The sequence below is a fragment of the Microtus pennsylvanicus genome, chromosome 13, assembly GCF_037038515.1.
Source record: "Microtus pennsylvanicus isolate mMicPen1 chromosome 13, mMicPen1.hap1, whole genome shotgun sequence".
NCBI lineage: Eukaryota > Metazoa > Chordata > Mammalia > Rodentia > Cricetidae > Microtus > Microtus pennsylvanicus.
In genome coordinates, this window is record NC_134591.1 from 68463451 (window position 1) to 68486999 (window position 23549).

General features: G+C 48.1%; 1 long non-coding RNA gene across 1 annotated transcript; it reads left to right on the forward strand.

Moving 5' to 3' along the window:
• Positions 1 to 914: 914 nt before the first annotated feature.
• LOC142833893 (uncharacterized) lies at positions 915 to 4167 on the forward strand. The gene is made up of 3 exons (XR_012907464.1): positions 915 to 1018; positions 1124 to 1226; positions 2626 to 4167. It is a non-coding gene; the product is annotated as an uncharacterized LOC142833893 (long non-coding RNA).
• Positions 4168 to 23549: the final 19382 nt, after the last annotated feature.

Here is a 23549-nt window from a genome sequence, read left to right on the forward strand (position 1 = left end):
AGAAGGATCAAGACGGGAATCTAAAGAAAGAATTTAGCTGTCACTTGGGAGAAAGAGGAAAAAAACTGTGAGTGTGAGGGACACTGGCCCAGAACCCAGAGCTCGAAGATAGTCAGAGGGCTGGAAATGGGTGCAAGAGGAGCCCATGAGCTGGCTTAACCGGCAGAGGAGAAAAAGAATGACCCGGGGGACAGAGAAGCAGGCTTCAGAAAAGAAGTGGGGTTGTTGCTTTAAAATACAAAAGTGTCATTTCTATGGTTTTTCTAAAAACACAAAACCACTGTGCCAAGGCCTAATTATTTTTCAGTGCTGGGAATGGAACCCATTGTCTTTGGCGTGCTAGGCACGCTTTAGTCTACCACTGACAGATAGTCCTGCCTCTCAGAGGTCGAATTCACACACAACAAAATCCACCCTTTCCTATGTACAAACCAGTCACTGACAGCGGAATGCGGTCACTCAGTTATGCAAGATACAGAACTCTCATGACTTCCAAAGCCCCTCACATCCCTCTACAAAGATTCTCACCGGCCCTGAGTCGCTCTCAAACCCCGAGAACGGACTTGTTAGACTTTGCTGTAGAGACCCACATGCATGCTGCTGTCTGGTTCACCTCTTTCCCAGCTACGCTGCTTCTAACATTCATTTGCACTGTGTATCAGGTGTGATTCCCTTTCCACTCCTGATCAATATTCCTTGGCACTAGCCCATGGTCTGATAGTTTCAACATCTCTTCTCCTGTGGATGGATGTTATCTTTAGGAAAGGCTGTTTCTACCCCAAAACTCCTGGCCTCAATGCCTTTCCTCCTCCTAGAGAAGTCCAAGAGACTTATTTCTCAAGGGAGGGGAGAGCAAGGAGAGAACACAGAGTCTGTGCTGGCTTGTGTAAGTGCGGGGCATCAGATGACACCGTCCTCAGCAGGCAGAGGCAGGGATCTACATAGTGAATTCCAAGTCAGGCAGGACTACATAGTGAAAGCCCGGAGAAAGAGAGGAGAGATGGGGAGACTATTACAGGTTAGATCTCAAATATCCCCCAAGTAGCATGAGTCCTGAAAGGGAGGGATTTGGGGAGGGGCTGGTGAACTGATTCCACCACCGATAGACTGATCTACATTACAGCCGCGGGTGTTTGGAGGAGGCCTTCTCCCACGTCCTGCTTGCCACCAGATGAGCTGGGCTCCGCTCTTCTGCCCTGCTTTGCCTCCTCATCACAGATCCCAAGGTGAGCAGTTGGACCCAGGTAACCCTGTGCCAATCTGTCCTGTGCCGCTGGTTCACGTAGACACCAAGGGGGGATCTAGAGCAGTGTACCTCAGATGCCCTGTTTGTTCCGGCAACTGTAAAACCTTAAATGTCTCCAGGGTGGAGTCCGCAGCTCCGGATAGGATCAGGACAAGAAAGCCACAGGGAGGTGATAGCTGGGCCACCATCAACAACAGGGGATGTGGGCACATGCCTCAGGCCAAGAGGGGCCCAGGCCAGCACAGCAGTGCCCGCCAAGTCAGAGGCCAGATCTCAAAGACCAGTGAGTCAGACATCCAAGGCCAGAGAGGTAGCCATCGGCCCCGTATGGACAAGCAGCAGCCACTCCTGTCCACAATGCCGTGTCTCAGAAGAGAAAGACGGGGTGGGGGTGGGAGTGAGGGGGACGAGGTAGGTTTAAAGACAGAATTGTATCAACAGAGTCACCGTCAACCGGTAAAATCCTGTTTGCTCATTTAGGATTCCCCAAGTCAACCCCACAAAAGGGCTGGGAGCAAGCTGGGGTCAGTCAGAGAGAGGGACAGCTTTGCTTCTGTTTGGTAGGCTGAAGGACATCCGCATTTTGTAAACATCCCCGGGTGATGTAAATGTGTAGGCAAGGTTGAGAAAATTAGATGGTGGAGGAAACTTGAGAAACAGAGCCTGGGTGACTCATCAGGGAGGCTGTGAAAATGCAGGCAACAGCCGGCCAGGGGCGAGGCAGGGACCCGATGCTGATGTCAGTCGAGGACCACACTTTGGTTAGGAGGGGGTGGAACCTAGGGTCTGGCGACGCCCAGATGTCGTGGGTTGGATGGGTGAAGGCAGGGAGAGTTCCAGGTGTCCAGCCACCCCATCTGAGAGGCAAGGGGTCTTTGAGACGTGTTGGGACAATTGCTGAGCCGGGGCTTAGAGGTGGAGTGAGTTCCATGTTAGGTTCTGGTGACCAGAGAAGCCTGTTTGGTGTGAACAACAGAAGATCATAGACTTGAGATGCAGACGCAACAGTTCCTTGCTATGTCAACTCTCCTTGACTGACAAACGCCAAGTTCTAGTTTAAACAATCTTTGCATACTTCACTGAAAGGTTACAGTGACCCATGGTGTAAGAAACAAATGAGTCCCATTTTATATATGGAGAGACAGAGGCATCAAGAGGACGCTAAAATGTCCATCTAGTAACTGGCTTAGCTTAGTTTTGAACTCAGGTCATTGGCTCAAGTGTACACATCAAATACCATATCATGTGGTCACCAGAGATGGGATCCCAATTCAAATTCTTTTAAACAGAACAAGAAAGTTGTTGGCGGATTAACTTTAAGGTCACTGGTAGGCTCGGTTAGGAGCTAGTCTGATGTTCAAACCCTGCTTTATCCACAGCTCAACTTTCAGCACCACTATTTCTCCAGCGCCTCTTGGTAGGCATGACATCAATCCTGGAGGCTGGCGGCTCGGACCTCATCCTTCCAGCAACACCAATGGAGAAAGCTGACAGTTACTGGCCCAGCATCATGGGTCATGGACCACTGCACCAGCCAATCACATACACCCACTAAGAAGGGTCCTGGAAACACAGATTGCCCACAGGAGCAGGCAGTTAAAAAGACTCACTGGAATTCTATTTTGTAAGGTTTTGGTTGGCTCCACCTACTGTGAACTTTTGACCATTGTCTCAATGTCCCCCACCTTTGTCTGCTCAGCTTCCTATGGGTCACTCAAGATACAGGCCCAGCATCACAGACCATGTTTCCAGCTGCCATAACCCTTCTCCTCTTCCTCCCCCTCCTCCTCCTCCTCTTCCTTCTTTTTCTTCTTTTTGTTTTGTTTTTTTTTTTTCAAGATAGGGTTTCTCTGTAGCTTTGGAACCTGTCCTGGAATTAGCTCTTGTAGGCCAGGCTGGCCTCAAACTCACAGAGATCTGTCTGCCTCTGCTTCCTGAGTGCGGGGATTAAAGGTGTGCACCACTGTCCTGTCCCGTAATCCTTCTTATTGATAGCTTCTGGGAGGGACTTCCTCTTTCAGCTTTCTGTCTTGATCCTCCTGCCTCCACCTCACAAATGCTAGCCTTCCACGTTTGCCACAGAAAGAAGTGATCTTTCTGTAGTTTCTCTCTGTATATAGTTTATTTCTTCATTTCTTTATAGTCTTTCGAAGTGCCATGCTTTGATTTTGGTGAAGCCCAATGTGCCCACTTTTTTTAAAAAAAGATTTATTTATCGTATTATTTTATGCATCAGAGTTTTTGCCCACATGTTTGTATGCATACCACCTCTGTCTTAGTTAGGGTTTCTATTGCTGTGAAGAGACACCATGACCATGGCAACTCTTATAAAGGAAAACATTTAATTGTGGTGGTTTGCTTACAGTTCAGAGGTTTAGTCTGTTATCATCATGGTGGGAAGCAAGGTAGCACGCAGGCAGACATGGTGCTGGAGCTGAGAGTCCTACATCTTGATAGGCAACAGCAAGTGGTCTGTCTCACTGGATGTCGCTCCACAAGACCACACTTCCTCCAACAAGGTCACACCTTCTAATAGTGCCACTCTTTTTAGGGGCTCTTTTCTTTCAAAGCACGACAAACTCCATGCCAGGGTCTGCAGAGGCCGGAAGAGGGTGTCTTCCTTGGACCGAAGAGTTTTCAAACTGTAAACCATTCTGTAGATGGGTGCTAGGGATCAAACCCTGGTCCCATACCCACTTATTTTAATCTTATGGCTAATGCTTTTTTTTTTTTTGGTGCTGGATTGAGGACACATTTGCTGAGCCAAAATCACAATGTTTTTCTTGTAGAGTGTTTGCTTTTTCCTGTTTTATCCATGGACATGTGGTCCTCTCTGGTCACCTTTGTATGCATGGTATAAGAGTCAGCTTCCGGGGGTGGGGCCGTTCATCCTCCTTTAGGAATGCTTTTAGCTGCCTTCAGTTAGAGGACCTTCAAATTTTTATTGCTCATTAAATAATTTTGAATAGATAGGGTCCACTGTTGTCTTCTGGAGACTGGAGGCTTTTCTCTGAGCAGCCAAATAGCCTAACCAGGCCTGGATTTCAAATTCCAAGAGCCCCATGAGTGATGATTGACTCCCCATCCAGTGCTCTGAGCCTCTGACATATTGGATGGGTCTTCCCAGTGTCCATGCAAGTCTGGGCTTTGTTGAGGCTTGCCTGTCTAGTTGGGGGTCTCATCTTGGCTCTCTGAGCCCTGCCCTGATCTGACATGTACCAGTCCCTTGAAACACACTTGGCAAAGCACCTAGAAACGGGGGACTTGGGGACTCAACACCTACAGGTGCCCCTTGAGGACAAAGACCTCAAAAGGGCTCCTTCCTTGTCTGTCTTGCTCAGTGCACTGGAAGTGGGATGCCACCCAGGCATCTCCAGGCCACACACAGTGGAGCCACGAGGTCAAATGCTGACTTACTGGCCATACCCTGACTCTACTGAGGTCTCCAAAATCCTGGCCCACTTCACGTTCTCATTCTCTGGGGGCCATCCAAGTTTGACTCAGCACATCTCCTCTTCTTCCATCCAGGTCCATACGACATGGGCTGGAGTGGAGTATGGGAGGAGGGAGAGGAGGGACGAGAAAGGGGTAGCTTCATCTCTCTCAGGTGTGAGGCATTCTGTAGAACTCCAACTGCTGGTCTGAGGAAATAACAAGCCAAGGGCCGTTAGGTGTCTCAACAGGTGGAGGCACTTGCCACCAAATCAGCTAACCTTCCTATCCCTCCATCTAATAAGATGGACAGAAAGAACCAACTCCTGAAGGTTGTCCTTAGACCACACAGGTTGTATGGCATGCACATGCTCACATACCTACATTAAATACTTTAGGATAACAAGTCACATTTACTATGTGCCTTACTGCTTAAAAAAAAAGTCACACTACCCCCCCCCAAGATCTCCCACCCTTCCAATGACACTTGTAGGTGGCAAAGCCATTTCTGGAGAAGGCCAGAGGACTCAGGTCCCTTTCTCCAGCCTCTGATCCAAAAGAGAAGAGATGTAGGTTACCTCAGCCCTCACACCAAGCAGGCCGCCAGCAGGAAATTAACTCAAGAGAAGAGACACACAACCCTGGATAGAGGATGGAGAGGGATGGTTCTGTGTTCTTCATTACGTCCCAAAAGGAAGGGCCAACTGTGCAGGGTGTGCAGGCTTCCCGCTCCCACCACCCCAGACTCCTGAAACATCTTTATCCACTTACCCGGGGATTCAGGAAATTCCCTCCCAAGTCACTTTTATTGGAGGCATTACATGCAGTCTCTCAATCGGGAACAGATGAGAACCATTCATAATGCATAGTTTCAGATGCTCGCACAGGCTTGCTTCATCCATAGAGCCTGGTCTCGGACATCCCCATAGATGGGACACCACTGGGAAATGAAGTTCAGAAAAGTTCTAGAAACCAGAGTCAATAGCATGGGGTCTGGCGCACCCAGAAAGACCCTGGGAAGGGATGGGTCTTGTAGAGCTTCCGATCCCATCTGTAAAGTCGCCCATCCTGGCGTCTCCTTTCACGGCTTCTTTCTTGGCTAGAGATCCCATCCTGAAGCTCAGAAAGACTCAGTCAAATCTCATCTGGCCAAGCTGGGGACGCAGTGCCAAGGTGCTGATGGGGTGGAGTGGCAGCGGGGTGGTGACAGGAGACTCGCTGTGCAGAAAATTTAATTTGACAGAGACCTTTTTCTGTTCCCCCACGACACAGCTTGGAGCTGGCTGTGCTGGCCCAGGACCGCTCCTAAACCTCTGCTCTGTCTTCATAGCTGCCAGGGGGATGAGCTGGGGAGGGAGCAGAAGCACACTCAGAGCCTATAATGTTTGGATGACCATCTGACAGGCTTCAGTATGCACTAAGGGCCCAGACTGATAACCATGCTCCACAGTGTATTTCTGACAGATCAGCAACCTGTATTGAGCTCCGAAGGTATACCCTGAAGAACTGCAGAAAGTGTGGGTGGTAGGTAGAGGCCAGGCCGTTCACCTGCCGGCCAGCGACTTCATCATTGCTGTCCCCATCGCTACTCTGCCACCAAGGAAGGAAAGGAAAACAACAGAAACTGTAGGTATTAGGAGTCTGCAAGTGATCAGGGTTTCCCTCTGTGTGGTCATGAAGATCCCATCACTCTCTTACTAGGTCACCCATCCCTTCTGCATCCTATTGCCCAAAACACCTGCTGAAGACTTTGGTGTGGCGGTGGTCCCACCACCCATCATCTGGTACTTGTTGAGCACTGACTGGAGTCAGTCACACCTGGGTGGACATGTACTGTGGGCAGAGCAGTGGGCTTCAGGGGTCTGCAGTCTGCAGGGAGGTCCCTCTGCATTGGGTCCAACTAGCCCAGACCCATGAGGCATAAGTCCAGATTCAAGTCTCACGCTGCCAGTGGACTTCGGATCTCCCTGCATCCCCACCTGCACCTTAGTCTCCCCGTACGCAAAACTGCACGGTTGACAGCTATTTCTCCAGGTCAAGTTCATGGGTCATTTGCTTCAGATTTACCCATCTCAGGATGAGAAGACATGCGTATTACTTTAAAAGCATTAGATTTATTTTATTTTATGTATATAAGTGTTTTTGCGCACATGGATGTACACCATGTGTGTGCCTGGTGCCTGGGGAGGTCAAAAGAAGAGATCAGAGCTAGGGATGCTTGAGAGTCACATGTGGGTTCTGGGAACCGAACCCAGGTGGATCTGGTGGAAGCTCCACCCCAGCCCCCGGCATCCATATACCCAAAGAGTCTGGAATGTTCTGGTGGAAGCTCCAGGCCAAGCTCCCTCCCTCATTTCTCTCCAAACCCTGGTGCATCTCAGAAAGCTTGCCAAATGATGACCCCTCCCCCAGAGATGCTCAAGACCAGTCCCACGGGGTATTTAAACTGCCCCCCAGAAAACAGACACGTGGTTTTTCTCTCTTCTCCATCTCCTCTCTGGGGGTCTAAAAGATCAATCAGGGGCATTTTATTTGGGAGAAGCACATGGGGTGCAGAAACTTTTCACCCAAGTCCTCTGCTGAAGTAACAAATGCTGTCAATGAGTGAGCCATCTCTCCAGCCTCCGGGCTATTTTTCTTGCTGCGCCAAAACAACTTAAAGAAAGAAAGGTTGTCTGGGATCACAGTTTGAGGGTGCAGTTCATCATGGTGGGAAAGGCATGGAGGCAGGAGTGTTGGACAGATGCTCCCACCACATCTGCAGCCAGGAAGCAGAGAGAGATGGAGGCTGGGGCTCAGCTCACTTTCTCCTTTCTGCCCGCAGTTTCAGTGGATCATCCCATCTCAGTTAACCCAGTCTAGAAACTCCCTCACGGATGCCCAGAGTCTTATCTAGGTGATGCTAGATCCTGTCAAAGTTGACTGTCAACATTAACCACCATGGCCTCTGAGTGTGGAAAGCTCACTGCCTAGAAAACAGCTCCACCCACTTGGGCCCAGCTCAGCCCTTTACTCACCCCGTTTCTCCCTTGAGGCAGCCTATCCAGGGACTTTACACAGTAGCTTTGCCACTTTCCCTGCTCCTTTGCAGTAGACCAACGGCTGCCTGCATTTGTCAGGGCTCTCTCCTTACTAGTGAGGTCCCTGACAGTGGGGCTCAGAGCTGACCTCCTGTGGTACTTATGGGGGAGCTGGCGACGGGGTGGGGGTTAGCAGGAGGGAGGTAGGGCAGACAGGGCAGGTTAGCCGAAGGAGGCCATGACCTCAGAGGAGACTGAGGCAGGGTGTCCAGAGTGCTGCACCCTCTGCAGTCACTGCTGAAGGTCTGTGGCAATGCAGGACCAGCTGCCAAACAGAAGTTGATCCATGGAAGCAGGGACCGCAACTCACAGGAGCCATGGTGGGCCATAGTGATGGGCCTGCGAGAAGTCCCAACACAGCTGCCACTCAGGCCCCCTTTTATTCCTACCTCCCCTCCACCTCTCACAGAAGCCCACTAGCAAAGGCAGCCAGCCCTCCCTCCTACTGTGACCTGTCATTACCAACTGACCATGCCACCACCAGCTAGTGCCTATGCCAACCTCACGGCTTCCTTTCTGGCCTCACTAAGTTCCACTTCCTCCTCCAACAGCAGTCAGCCACAACAAAGATCTGACACATTAGGTCTCACAGTCCCACTTCTGATACCCGCCAGCATTTATAATACCCAGAACCTGACCTCAGCCGGCCGCACCCAGAGTCTGTTCCTTCCGTGTTTCTGCGAGCCCCTGACTCTTCCCACCACCTGCACCCACTCCCTGATCGCCTTCCCAGTTCCAACCCCAGGAACTTTGCCCCAGATGTTCCCTCTAGGTTTATGCTATATTCCAGTCCTGACTGGTTCCTGCTTATCTTCAGGTGCCCAATTCAGAAGTCCCGCAGCCCTCACCATTATATTCCACCCGCTGATTTCCCAGCAGAGAGGGAGGGCAGAGCAGGAACCTCTCTTGACTCATCAGAGAGCCGAGGCTGGCACATAGAGCTTCAGACACAGATTTGAAGGTGTGGGGAACCTGGAGATTCACACACAGGCTCTGGCAGTGCCCCTCCTGGTTGTACTGTCTTCTGTCTGACTCTGTTCCAGGGGGTGGAACACCCATTTCCCAGCCCCCACCCCCAGGCTCCAAACATCTGTGACATATATTTTTCTTTGGGACTCGGGAGGACAGGACGCTTGACTCTCCTTACAGGGTATCACATCAGGGAAAAAAAAAACAAAAAACAACAACAACAAAAACAAGTCAACAGCCTTCCTGTCCCTGAGTGGCTGGATGGAGGCTTGCTCTCTCCTGCAGAGCCTGCCATGCAGCCTAACAAGGACTTCTGGTGACTCTCTAGCAAATTCCCTAGGGCTTTTTAGCACTTAAGTTGCAAAACCTGAGCCTAGGTCCATAGAGGTATGTATGGCTGGCCTAAGTGCCTGTTAGGGAGAAACGATCACTAATCCCAGTAGAGACAGAGGAGCCTCCCCCAAATCCCACCTCCACTTAAAACAGCCCGTGGTTGAGTTTGTCATGCATAGCATAACGCTCCACTTTGGGGCAGCCGTCTAAGCACATCAATCCTCCTTTAGCCGCTAAGGACTTAGAGACGCAGCCTTAATAGAGTAAGCAAGAAGAGGCCTGCAGCGGCTCACCTGGCTGAGAACGCCAAGGATGCAGGGGCTCCAGTGCCAGGGTTTAGCGCGCCACCATTCTCACAATCTTTGGCTTACATCTCTCAGACAAGCTCTTCTCCACTAATGGAGGACATTCTGCCAAGCCTGTGTCCACCCTCCCTGCTGCTGAGCCAGGGATCTGCCCGCTGGGCAGGAATCTGTTGGGTGGTCTGGTTCGGCTGCCTGCTCCTCAGACCCACATGGTACAGAGGGGTGGATTTGATGCAGGTGGAGGCATTGTAGGGGACATCGTAGCTGATAGCTCCACTGGATCCATGTGGGACAAGACATGGGGAAGGCCATGAGAGATGGTCCGTGCTCCTTTGGCTGAAGGAAAAAGTTGCACCTTGGGAGCTCTGCCTGTTCCCACAGTTCACATTTCTGTGAAGTGTTCCATACTGAGACGTTGAGACGCAATCTGTCACAGATCTCACTCTGCCGCTTTTCTACTCAGGAATCTCTCTGAGAAGGAGCTAGAACCATGATGTCAAAACTACTTTCCTCACTGTTTGGACAAAATCCCCAACAGAGCAACTTAATGGTCTCTTCTGGCTCACAGTTTGAGGGTACACAGTCCATCACTAAGGGGAAAACATAATGGCGAGAGCATGAGGCAGCTGCTCCCTCTATTAGAGCAAGGTGAATGCTGGTTCCTGGTTTGCTTTTTCCTTTCTATCCAGTCCAGGGATGGCACCCACATTTAGAGTGGGTCTTCCCGACTTAGTTAACCCAATCTAAATAATCCATCACAGGCATGCCCAGGGACTTGTCTCCTTGGCGATACTATATCCTACCAAGCTGGCAGCATTAACCATCACACCGTGAACTCTGGACCTCTTCCCTTTCTGCTCTGGAGAACTGGCCGAGACACCTCCTTCAGATCACCTGGGCTTCAACTACTGTCTTTGTGGGTGTGATACCTGGGGTGCAGTAAGTGAGTCCCATTGTGTGGCCTCAGAGGTGTGACTGTCGTGGGATGGGAAGAGACAATATGTGGTTGGGTAAGCACAGACAAACTCTTGACGAAACAAAACCATTGCAGCTTCCTCACAAAGAGCTCAGAGCCTTTGCTCAATTAATGAAATCCTGCGTCTTTCCCAGAAGCAGAAAAAGTGTCGCAACATTTCCCAAAACACTCTGCTCAAGAAGTTCTTTTGTTGGTCATCGGTAGATCCCATGTTCTGTGGGAGACCCTTGGGCAATGGAAAAGTGCTCAGAGATGGGGACAGAGCTTCTGGTTAAACTCTCTGTTCTGCTGTCTGGCTGTGCTGTGTCCTTTCCGTGTAGAAATGTTTGGGGTCTCAGTTTCCTCGCCTGTGCAATGGAGCAGTTACAATCGCTGACTTTTCGGCTTTGTTCTCCCCAGCCCTGTGAGAGAAGTCGTCAGTAGAAGGCCTGGCTCAGGAAGGTGTCCTCAGATGACATGGCTCTCATAGCTGGACATTGCTATGGTGGTGCTGGTCTAAGGGTGTGTCCCCACAAGGGGTCCTCAGACGCAGGCCTCTGGCCACCTTAGAAACTTGACGGCCTGCTTGTGACAAGATGGTGTTTCCTCCCCCTTCTCTTCCTTCACCCCCACCTCTGTTTTCCTCCTCCTGCTTCAACTTTACCCCCTAAGCTTCCTTCTTTTGAATAGGCTCTCACTCTGTAACCCAGACTCCAAGCAACCCTCCTGCCTCAGTATCCAAGGTGCTAGGGTTACAGGTATGTCCTGCCACAGCCAGGCTTTGTGCCAAGCATTTTAGGATTGATGCCTTGGGGTGAGGCTGTAGCTTGGTTGGTAGAGTGCCTGCCCGGCACACACACAGCCTCGGCTTCTATCCCCAGGGTCGAATAGACTAGATAATTCCAGAACTTTGGAGGTGGAGGCAGGAGGAATTCAAGGTCATCCACAACTATGTAGTGAGTCTGGGGCCAGCCTGGGCTACATGAGATCCTGTCTTTAAAAAGATTGGTTTCTCTGTCTCCGTCACTGGGAGCATTAAGAGTGGAGATGTTCAAGGGGCTCTGGCTAGCTGGTTGGGGATGTGCCTAGGTGAAGGAGAGAAGTCATGTGAGCCAAGCCCTGGCACCTTAGGGGCCACCCCCTCTGTCCAGTGTCTATTGTAGTCTTGTTGCTCTGTGACCTTCAGACTCTCAAGTTCTGAATCTTTAACATGTTATGTTACTACATGCTACAAGTTTTATGCAGCTTATAACCATAGAAGATACAAACGGGAATTGTTTTTTGTTTTTTTTTTTAAAGTTGCTGGATTTGTCATTGAAGCTTTAACTGTGCCAGCTATAGATAGCAGGCAGGCAAAGAGGGCAGCTTGTTGGGAACCTGAGTCCAGACCTGTCCCTTTGGTGTCTATCTCTCTCCAGCCATAGTTTCAGGCAGAGCTGGGAGCAGGCCTCCCAAGAGCTGACAGACCTTTCCCCTGCTGACACCAGGAGTTCAGGCAGGGGGTAACAGACAGCAGCCTGAAGCTGGTGTTCCCACCATCACAACTGCCATCAGCAATGATTCAAGTGCTGTATCTAGCCAAGAGAGTATTGATTGACAAGAGTGGGCCATTTTCATAAGCAATGATTTCACAGATGTTTCCTGAGCTCCTACTATGCACCAGGCCCCTGGAAACGTGATGAGGAATAAGGCCCACATTCTCTGTTCTCTGCCCCCCCCCCAAGTCTGTCTGAAGCACAGATGCCTTAGAGAAGCAACTTAAGCAGGTTATCTTTAATATCTTTATCATTATAAACCAAACTCCCTGGAATAGAAAGTAGAAAGAAACTCAAACCAGAAACAGCAAGGGAAGATTAAAAAAAATATATACTCACTATTCCATCACTCGGGAAAGGCCACCATGAATATCTTCAAATGTTAATATCTTTTCAAAACAAAAGTATTTTCAAACACGCAATATGACAGAATACTCATTTATCTTGCATTTCCACAAAAGGCACCACGAGTATTTTCCCATGTCATGAACTAGTCTTCAAATATGCTTTCTGGAAGAGACGTGATTCAAAACAGCTGTGTTCTGTGTCATCTGGGGCATAAGCAGGGCCCGAAAACGCCCATCTCCTGCTGCTGGCAGACAGGTGATTGCGGAGTTATCACGTGATAAACATCTGACCGGAAAGTCCTTGTGGACCGCAACTTTGTCCACACCGAGGGACATTTTCAGGCACACCACAAGAGCTGGAACTTCACTAGTCCAAAAGAAATGCCATTTAAAAATGAATTTTGTGATTTTTTTCTATTTTCTTTATTTGTGTAAGTGTGTGTAGCCTGGGAGACACTTGTCTCAGGCATAAAGAGGCACCCAAACCTCAATAATCAAGATAGCCGGTGCCTCAGGTAACACTTTCTTGTTTGGGCAATGGCAGCCCAGGCCGGGACCTGCATGACCTTACCACTGAGCTACACTAGACGGGACTGAAGTCAGGGACTGGGCAGACAGTCCCCATTGGGTTCCCAATGGGAGGCTCATGACACCTTGGGTCCAGGGACTCCGAGGCGCTTCTCTGGCCTCCTTAGGCATGTGTGATGAAGGGAAGCACACAGAACTGAAACGGCAACAAAGGGATGCCCAGTGTGTGAGCGGTGGGCAGGTGTATCGGTGGTCATGATATGATTGTCATACTCTGTATGCATATGTGGAGAATCACACTGTGAGCCGTAAATGAAATGTCAATTAAAATTAAAGTATTTATGCTAAAAAAAAAAGTTCGGTATATTTAACAATAGCAACAAAAACACTTCGGAAAGAAAAAGCAAAACTCTTCCTTGTAGGGTCACTGTGGGGTAAAACAAGATGGTACGAACATGACATACTAGGTGCCTGGTACCTGGAACCTAATAGAGGCGGACAAAGGAGTGGCTTCTTTTTCTGCTTATTGCAAGGGAGTTGGTCCTTGTCCCTAGACCAAAAGACGAAGATAAACAAGACAAATTTACTCCACTATAGTTCTGCATGACACAGGAGCCACGACCATAGACCCAAAGTCCCAGAGTGGAGCCCCCATTCTAAGGCTTTGGTTGGGTGAAGTCAGAGACAGCATGTAAGCACTATGAGAAGACAAAAAGGCACAAATACAAAGCATTCCATTCTAAGGCTATCTATGCCAGACACTGGGACTGGCTCAAAGAATTGAGCCAACAAAATGCAGTCCTTGCCCTTGGGGAGTGTGTGATCCCAGGACAGCAGACAGCAAATTCATGCTATAAGATGAGCAGTGATGGACAGAGTTGGGTTTTGGAAGGTGAATAGGAGTTTGCTGGGCAGAGAAGACAACAGCAGCTGGAGCAGAGACTGGAGGCCAGGAGAGATAGAAACAGGGTAGGCTGTGTGGTGGCTGCAGAGGGTGAGAGTCTGGGCTCTCCGCAGATCTGTCTCCACCTTCTGAAGAGACTCCACCGAGCTCCCAGCTGCTGCCCTGCGAGCTCACCCTCACTGTCGGGTTGCTGCCTGTGGGCCAAGGTGCTGAGTGGCTAAAACGACTTGATCCCAGAAACAGGGGGGAAACTTAAGGTTAATTAATCCAGCACAAGCCAAACTTCAGAGTTCCGGGAAAGCAGGAACGGCATTGCTGTTTTTCTTCTGGAAAAAAACAAAAACAGAAAGAAACCCCCTGTCACTGATTCATCTCCCTTGCTGTCCTTCCTGCAGGCCGTCCCTGACATTTGGAGATGGACACACCCGGAAGTCCTCTGAACCTCATCCTGGCATCTCAGAACCAGTGTGGCTCTGATCCTGTCACCTCCTGGCTCCCTACCCGGACCTTCCCAATACTCTGTCTGTCCACAAGGGACCCCCGGAAGAGAAGAGGGTCCTGCTCTAGTCACTTCCCCAGAACTAGGGACCAGATGCAACACTAAACAGGTGCTGGGCAACCCGCCACTGAATCCATGCCATCTGGAGATGTCCTTCCCGTCCATCGTCCTGTTGAGGATGTCCCTCCTGTGGGAGGGCCTTCCCAGTTTCTCCCAGAATCTTCTCTGTTCCCTGGCTGTTCCCCTGACAGCACCCCCACACACAGCCTCTCCGTCTGGAACTCACTGTGCTATAAACACTTCAATGGAGGAGCCTTTTAAAGAACTCTTTGAAGAAAGATCACAACGTGACTGATCACCCCTTAATTTATGGCTCTAGAAATCTGCATTCTCTTCACATGGGCCTCCCTCGAGGTGGGGGTGGTGACAAAGACAGTCTCAACTATAGCTGAGCGTCCTGTTTAGAAGCTGCAGACACTTTCCTGCAGTCGTTATATTGTTTTAAAGTCTGCAACGGAGAGTAGATCGGCAGGAGGGGCGGGGCCAGAAGAGGGCGTGGCGTCTCAAGGAGCGTGAGCTAGGGAGAGAACTGGGGCTGGTGCAGCGGCAGCTTCTCTGGGCTCCAATCTTCTTGTACCTGGATCCACCCTCTACTGCCTCCCTGCTTGCTCCCTTCCCCCCTAGGCCAAGAGACAGGCGTGGGCGGATTTATGAGGCTGGCCCCTGTGGGAAGGATTGGGGGATAAATCTCCGCTTATGTACGAGCGTGATCTACATTTATTGTACTTAATGTGATCTTTAACGTGTCCAGCAGGAGCCCATAAATCCCTGCCTGGCTGCCCTGAGGTAGGACCCTGGCCTGCCTGCCCCTCGCTGGGCGGGGGGCCGTGGTGAGAGTCCCTGAGTCTGTGGGCTCCCCTTTTCTGGGGCTCCAGAGTTGGCTGAGTAACCAGGGCTTGGCTCCTTTCCTAGATAGGCTGAAGCCACATGTCCTCACAGAATCACCACTTCGAGACAGTAATGGCTCTTGTGTTTGACTGTGAGTTTTGGGATCCCATTAGGATCCCGGAAGGGTAAGAGTATATCAGTTAACATGATGTGGGGGGAGGGGTGTCTGTGGACACCCAGTTTGGGACTGTGTAAAGACATGCCCTTCAATGCTATAGTGTCCTACCTCAGCCTTCCCTCGCCTACAAAGATGAAAGATGCAGGGGCTCCAGGGGCCATGGCTTGCTCAATATCTCCATGACACTGAGTAGCAGGCTGGGCTGGGTCAGGTGATCACGATCCTCTGGCGTGTGGAGTCAAGTGTTCTTCCCAAGAGCACTCACGCATGCGCATGCTCACAGCCGTTCTCATGTGCCCAAAGGCTTGCTTGTGTCCCCTGAAGACTCCCTGGAGACACCATGGTATATTTTAACCCCTCTGTCCAGTTCTGTCTTCACAGAGGGCAAGCCGACTCTGCTGCCAACCCTGTTTCTGCTTGTCCTCTGTTTGTGTGGATGGGTGTTGGGATGGAGAGAGGAGAAGGTGCATTCCGGAAGGGGAGCTGGGAACACGAGTCTCTTGGGAATGACCCAAGTAACCTTCAGAATCAGCCGTGAAGCCACCTATGGTGGCACACACCTGTAATCCTAGCATTAAGCAGGTTGAGGCAAGAGAATTGCAAGTTCAAGGCCAGCTTGGGTTACACACAGAGATCCTGTCTCAAGAGAGAACTGTCCCAAAGTGGCAATTCTGTGGGGATGTGTGCCAAACAGAATAGAACGGCATGACAGCTAAAATCGTTCTCTTCTCTGGGCTTGTGATGACTGCCCCACCCGCCAGCAGCGTGTTCTACCCCAGGAAACACATCCGTGCATATATCAGTCGGTCTGCAGACTCAGGGATGCAAGTGTGAGGCCCAGGTGTATGAAGCCCTGGGGTTCCATCTTCAGATCTGATCCCCGGGATAGGGTAGTTCCACCTTTTCATTGGTGAATTTCTGGAAATGGTGTCGTGCCTATAATCCAAATGAAGTTGCCGAGTGCCGTGTAAACGCCACGGAACTTGTTAAAACTGCCGCTCCATGGGATTTCATGGGAGGGTCACACTTCAGGGTGTCTCATTTTAACCCTAGCCCATACGTATGTCCAAAACTTAGAGAACCAGGAGAGAGGGGCTAGGAATGGAGTTCCATTGGTAGAGTGTTTGCATGAAGTCCTGGGTCCAATCCCCAGCACCACATAAGCCAGGCACGGTGGCACACACCTGCAATCCCAGCACGCCAGAGGTGGAGGCAGGAGGACCAGGAGTTCAAGGTCATTCTTGGTTACTCAGAAATTTCAAGATTTCAAGGCTAGCCTGGGATACCCGTTAAACCTTCCTTGGAGAGAGAGAGAGAGAGAGAGAGAGAGATATCCTAGTAGTTTATCCCTAGAATTCCAGACTCCAGGCATGCAGGCATGTGGAGGGTGAATTCAAATCTAGCTTCAACTACGTGGTGAAAGCCTGTCTTAAAAAACAAAAAGCAAACAAAAATAAAAATAAAAAATAAAAAAGGAGGGGCTGTAAGTTGGCTTGGAGTGTTCTCGACTCTCATTTTCTGTGTAAAAGCTATGCAGGGGAGAAAGGCTTCATTCAGCTTCCAGCTCCGGGTTGCAGGCCAACACTGGCAGGAAGTCAAGGTGAGAACTTGAAGCAGCCTCTCACACGCTGTCAAAAGCAGAGAGAAGTGCATACACACACGTCCCTGAGGAAGCTTGCTTTCTCTACTCCTATACAGTCCAGGGACCCAAACCAGGGCATGGACGCCATCCACTTTCCGGCTGGATCTTCCCACATTAAAGAAGAGAACTGACCAGGATATTCTCACACAGATGTGTCCACAAGCCACTATGGTCTAGATAATACCTCACTGGGACTAACTTTCCAAGTGATTCTGGGTGGGTAATTTGATGAACTAATTACTGCAATGGGTAAAGGTGCTTGCTGACAAGCCCAGGGATCCGGGTTCAATCCCCCAGGATCCATAAAGTAGAAGGAAAGAGACCAGTTCCACAAAGTGTCCCCTGACCTCCACACAAGTGCTGTGGTGTGCAGACCCATCCACAGACTCAGACATTAAATGTAAACTTTTTTAAAAGAACAGGAAAAAAAATTCCACAAAACCACGTGTAACACTTCTGTTGAGAGACACCTCATTCTTCATTTTTCTCAGTCACTTCTATGTACCTGAATATTTCTTCAAAACTAGGATTGTCCAGTGAAAACAGATCTACCCGTGTTTATCCTTAGTACCTTGGGAATGTTCTTGCCTGATCTCCCCACTGCTGTCTGAGGCACCTGTGTCCTGTCCAAGCAGAAGAGATCATTTTTCTACTAACCAACTACCCTGGAGGCTAACCCTCATCTCTGCCCATGATGAACTACTTAGATTAAATTCCTAGAAGTGAAATTGCCACTCAGGGGTTGGGCCACTTGGCAAAGATTTCCCATAATTCTTATAGAATTCTTTGCTATACATCAGGGTGGTCATTTTGGTCAAGGACACAAAACCCCAGCTATAATGAGAAGGGTTTTGTCAATAAAGGAGGAGTTTGGGAGTGACACCCCCCCCTTGAACGTGAGAGGCTAAGACCAATGAAAAGGGACAACAGAGGACATTCTGTCACCTTTAGTCCTTTGCAGAAGACAGGCCTGGCTGCCTGCCACGTGGTGTTCTGTCCCTAACACGTCTGAAATCTCGGTGCACAGGGCGCGCGCTGAATCAACACTGTCGGGCAAACAAATGTTTAATGTTTGTTGAATGTCCAGAAGTTTGCTGGTTGAACAAATGTTTATCAAAAGAGCACTATTGTTCTTAGGAACACGGCCGCTGACTCATGGGCTCTGAGTTCCCCTCAGCAGGGCCACTCTGGGGTTGACAAGAGCCTCATCTTGCCTGACCAGCAGCTCTTAAAGGCAGGATGGTTGTGTCGCCAGCTCTACCTCCCAGGGCGCACCCCAATCACCTCTTCTCCGTGTCCAGGAGTGCTGGTTAAGTGAATAAATGGCTTGCTTTTAGATCCTCCCTCAACAGTCCACCCTTCCTTGAGGCATGGCGAAGGGGGTGAAAGCGTCGTCCACACTCTGCAATGACAGAGTAGCGTGACTCCTCTGTTTTCTTCTTTAAAGAAGGTTTTGCTTTTTTATCACTTAAGCAACCCCATTTCTGTGTGCTTCCTCTTCTTCAGGTGAACCTCTGGGGTTTTATAGCAATTTAAGAATCTCTTACATTTGTCTCATCTCAAGTCCTGACTACCTCTGAGCTTTCATAGCAATTTAAGAATCTTTTATATTTGTCTCATCTCAAGTCCTGACTAGCCAAGGGGCGCCACACACGGGATCTGTCATGCTCGACACTGGGAATTCCCTCCAGAGCAGAGTTGCTTTACTCAAGAAACCTAGAAAGGGAGAGCCTGGGTGTGGCTCACTTGGTAGAGTGTTGACCTTGCAAGAATGAGGACCCGAGTTCAATCCCCTAGGACCCACATAAAAAAATAAAACAAGAAAAAAAACCACACAGAAGACAAACCAAATAGTGGTGCTCTCGGAACCCTGACACCAGGGATTGGAGAGAAATGGGTCCCAGAGGCTCAGTGAACAGCCAGCCTCGTCTACTGGTTAGTTCCAGGCCAATTAAGAAGTCTCTCTAAAAATAAGGTGGACCGGGGAGATTGACCCCTTCCCGGGCCATTCCTGCAGCTCCCTGCGGCGAGAACAGAGCCATGTTTACACTGTACATGTGGTGCAGGCCCTGGGGACTGTGGGGACTCTGGAATACAGTGTCTATCCCCAGTTCCCCCTAAAGCAGTGGCTCTCAACCTTCCTAATGCTGTGACCCTTTAATATAGTTCTCATGCTGTGGTGGCCCCCAACCATAAAATTATTTTTGTTGCTACTTCATAACTGTAATTTTGCTACTGTTATGAATCATAATGTAAATATCTGTATTTTACAATGCTCTTTGGGGGTTGAGACCCACGGACTGAAAATTGCAGCCCTAAAGTCTAACTGTGGGCCATGCTTGAACCCATTTGTCCCTGTGAGGTTTAGGCTTGACATCTGTGCGAGAAGAAAAAGTCCTATTTCTCAGAGCAGAGGAGAGGAGGGTACCAACGGGCCAGTCATGTGACTACGTGCTCACAGACCTGTGTGTCCACTGTGTGCTCACAGGTCTGAGTGTGCCCATTCATGACTGTGTTCACCAGCTTGGTGTGGGGGACAGGGAGTGAAACTCAACCTCTACACATTGTATCGTGGGGCTGTCTTTAGTCCTTACACAGAAGGGGGTGCACGCATTCATTCGTCATCTGTGCATTCGTTCATTTTTCAAGATTTGTTTGTTTTATTTTATGACTACTTTGCCTGCTTAATGTAGACGTGACATGCACTTGCCTGGTGCCCGAGGAGGTCGGAAGAGCGCCTCCAGATCCTCTGGAACTGGAGTTATGACATGGGTGGTTTTGAGTCACTGAGTAAATACTGGAAGCCAAACCCGGATCTCTGCAACAGCAACATGTTCATTTTTGAGACCTGTGTGTGTTTATATATATATAGTAAAGAGTCAAGCCTTCCCCTTTCTATCCAGCCAATCACAGGTTCTGAGCAGAGGACAGACAGAGGTATGTGTTAACCCTGGTCTTTGCTGTGGAATAATCCATTTATACACCGTGAATATACACTGCTCTCATTGGTTTAACAAAGAACCAACTGGCCAATAGCTAGGTAGGAAGAGGTTAGGCAGGAGAGCTAGACTAACAGAATGCTGAGAAGAAGAAAGGCAGGGCCACCAGCTAGAGGCAAATGAACATGTGTGCTGGAAAAAGGTACTGCCATATAGTAGAAGAGTGTGGGTAATAAGTATGGGTTAACTTAAGTTGTAAGAGCTAGTTAGTAACAAGCCTATGCTATTGACTGAGCATTTATAATTAATAATAAGTCTCTGTGATTATTTGGGAGCAGGCTGGAAGGACAGAAAATTCTACCTACAAATGGAGCCTAAAGTCTGGTGACATATATTCACAGAAAACCTTAAAAAGTTTAAATAAAGGTTCCAAACACACAAAAACAAATGTAGTTTTCTAGTCTCACAGTCTCATGCCAGCCCCAATACAGAGATGTATCTCCCAACAGCTGACTATGGGATGGAGCGAGCAGCCAGTCTCCATGTACTGGGGCCACAAACCAAGCTGAGCTGCACCAGTGGCTGACATACCAGTTTAAAATTCATCTTATGGCTGAGCAGTGGTGGTGCATGCCTTTAACCCCAGCACTCAGTAGGCAGAGGCAGGTGGATCTCTGTGAGTTTGAGATCAGCCTGATCTACAAGAACTAGTTCCAGGACAGGCTCCAAAGCTACAGAAAAACCCTGTCCTGAAAAAAAATTCATCTCATGCAATCATAAAAGATCAATAAAGACAGAACCAGATGGCAAAAACCCCTTTAAATTGATTACAGTGTGTTAAAAATGTACATACACTTGGGAGAGAAAAGAGAAAATGTATAAATAGTCATAGAAAAATAGTTTAAAAATGATAGTAAAGTCTTTAAAGAAAGAATAAAGTAATATGAAGAAAAAAGCCACACAAAGATGAAAATACATGGGGAGTCTGGATCCTGTATGTTATTGTGTTGTCTTTAGAATTTTTGGTTGCTGATGAACAAACAATGGCTGTGGACAGACATTGGATTATGAAGGCTGCTGGATTAAATCAACCCATATATTCTAAAAGTGTCTTGATTTGAAAATGGAAGTCAAAAGATGTGTTGTTTTGGAGAAGAGGTTATGCTTTTATTTCCACAGAATATGAAAGGCTGTGGACTCATTCAAGGTAGATAGAGATTGGATATGATTGAGAGAGACCCCCTGAAAATTCTGGCTACAGACATAAAGAAATAAACCTAAAAAACCTACATGACATGTAGTGTATATTTCACCTGCTCAAACATAAAGCTCAAAATCATCTTGGGCTGACTTGTTTACAACACAGTCTATACTTGTATTAATGCAGATGTGTATGTTACTTTTGAAAATTTATGTATTTTCAGGACAAGGGAACTAGATACCAATAAAAACAGATGGCCCAGGTGATCCAACATCTGAGAGCACCTCTGTTGCAGTTTCCTCAAAGTTCTGCATCCAAAACAGCTTCAAGGCTGCTGGCTGAGATGGTCGAGCCTCTTATACTACTCCAGCCAAGACTTAACTGTTTTACTGATTTTCTCAAGCATCCTCCAGAAATGCCAGCACAACATAAAGCAGTCTAGAGAAAACAACACCCACATTCCCAAAAGATGGGTTATGGATGTTTGTTATAATTTAAGGAGGATTTGTTACAAATTATTATTGGTCATAGACAAGAAAAAAGCAAAACAAATGAGCTAAATTCAAAGATCTCTTTCTAAACAAAAAGAGAGAGAGATAATATAGAAATAGTGAGATAAAAGGATAGATTATTGAATCTAATTTAATCTAAGAATCAACTATTAATCTCAAAATATTTTACATTGGTATGGATTTTGTCTTATTGATACAATTTTGAAGTTATTTTTGTTCTACTGTTTATATATGTTTGTACTCTTGTTTAGGAATTGTGCTTATGTAGCTCATTTAAAAATGTAGTGTATAATTCAGAAAAACAGGTTTAGTACTTTAATAATTTAACTTGCAAGGTTAAGCAGACATATTTAAATAGATAGATGGTCTTCAAACACTTCAAAGACCTACAGAATGTAATGTTTAAAATGCTTTAGTAACCTGAAACTTTTCATGACTGTGAGACACATCTGTTCCTGACAGCACCAATCTTCTTCAGAGAAGATGATAGGCATTGAAGAACTTCTGAATGGACTTTACTTTCTTTGTGGCAAAAGCTAGCCACTGGGCAACTGCTGACAGTATACTGCCCAAACTAGACAAGCAGGATGCAAAGGAAAGCAACTGCTGAACTTTGCCAAAGCAGGGTAGGAGAGTCCTTCAAAATGCCTGCTTCACAGAAAAGTCTGTAAGATATACTAAGCCTGAATGCCAAAGATAGATACCCCAACATTACAGAAGAACTTTGGATGATTGTCCAGGCAGACAGATGTCCCTGTTGTTAAGTAACATTACACCCTTCTGGGGTCTTCGACGGAGTTAAAGACTAAATAATTAGACTTAAAGTTTTTCTTAGTTATGATAAAAGGTAATTATGTATAAAATATTAGACTTACAAAGAAAAGATAGAGTATTTTCTCTAATTTTTCCAAATACAAATGGACTGAATATTTTAATTGTGATTATTACTTGGTAACTGCTTTGGTTACATGTAGTTTTACTATGTTAAAGTTAAAGCTTTCCTTTTTAATTAGACAAAAAGGGGGGGAATGCTGTGGAATAATCCTTTTGTACACTGTGAATACACATTACTCTCATTGGTTTAATTAAGAACCAACTGGTCAAAAACTAGGCAGGAAGAGATTAGGTGGGAGAGCCAGACTAAAAGAATGCTGGGAAGAACAATGGTGGGGCTACCAGTCAGACACAGAGGAAGCAGGAGATGAACATGGGAGAGTGTAGATAAGACATATAGGTTAATTTAAGTTGTAAGAGCTAGTTAGTAACACGACTAAGCTGTAGGCGGAGCATTTACAATGAATAATAAGCCTCCATGTCTACTGTTGGGGAGCCAGTGGTTCCAACGAAAAACCGCACCTACAGGGTCTTCACTTATCAGGGTGACTGTCCCATCCTTGTTTTTTGCTTTTCAGTCCTGCTGACAGACTCTCAGGCAGCAACACCCTCTATTTTAACAACATAACATGAAAGTCACATGTTCTTACTGAAACGTGGCACCCTGGATTAGACAGGGTCCTGAACAGAACACGTGGAGACAACCTGTGGGAATCTGAGACAATGCTGTCCCCAGGCCCTGGACTTACTTCTGACAATGTACTGCGGTCACAGAAGGGGCTGGCAGGAGAGAATGTGACAGAAGTGAGGAGTCTGTCTAGCGGTTACTTTATAAAATCTTCCGGTCCTGTGTCTCCCCATTTTTAAGACAGGGTCTTGATATTCAGTTCAGTCTGGCTTGAGCTTGCTATGCCCTCGCCTCCACCTCCTGAGCAGTGTCATCCCAGGCATGTCCCCTCCCCTCACTTTGGTAGTCCATCACAAACCCTCTTCCCACACAGAATCATCCACCTGCTGGCGTCAGGCTCCTCTCTAGTTCTTTCTGAACTCATGTCCCAGCCAAGTTGTCCCGGGCCCCAGGGCCTTTGATGCTCCTGTCAATTCCCAGTGGCCTTAGGGCTGGGCAGCTGCTCAGTGGGAAGAACACTTGTCTAAAAGCCCCTGCACCCATGTGAATCGGTGAGTGTTCGTGACACTGGCACTGGGGGAAGGAGACAGATGG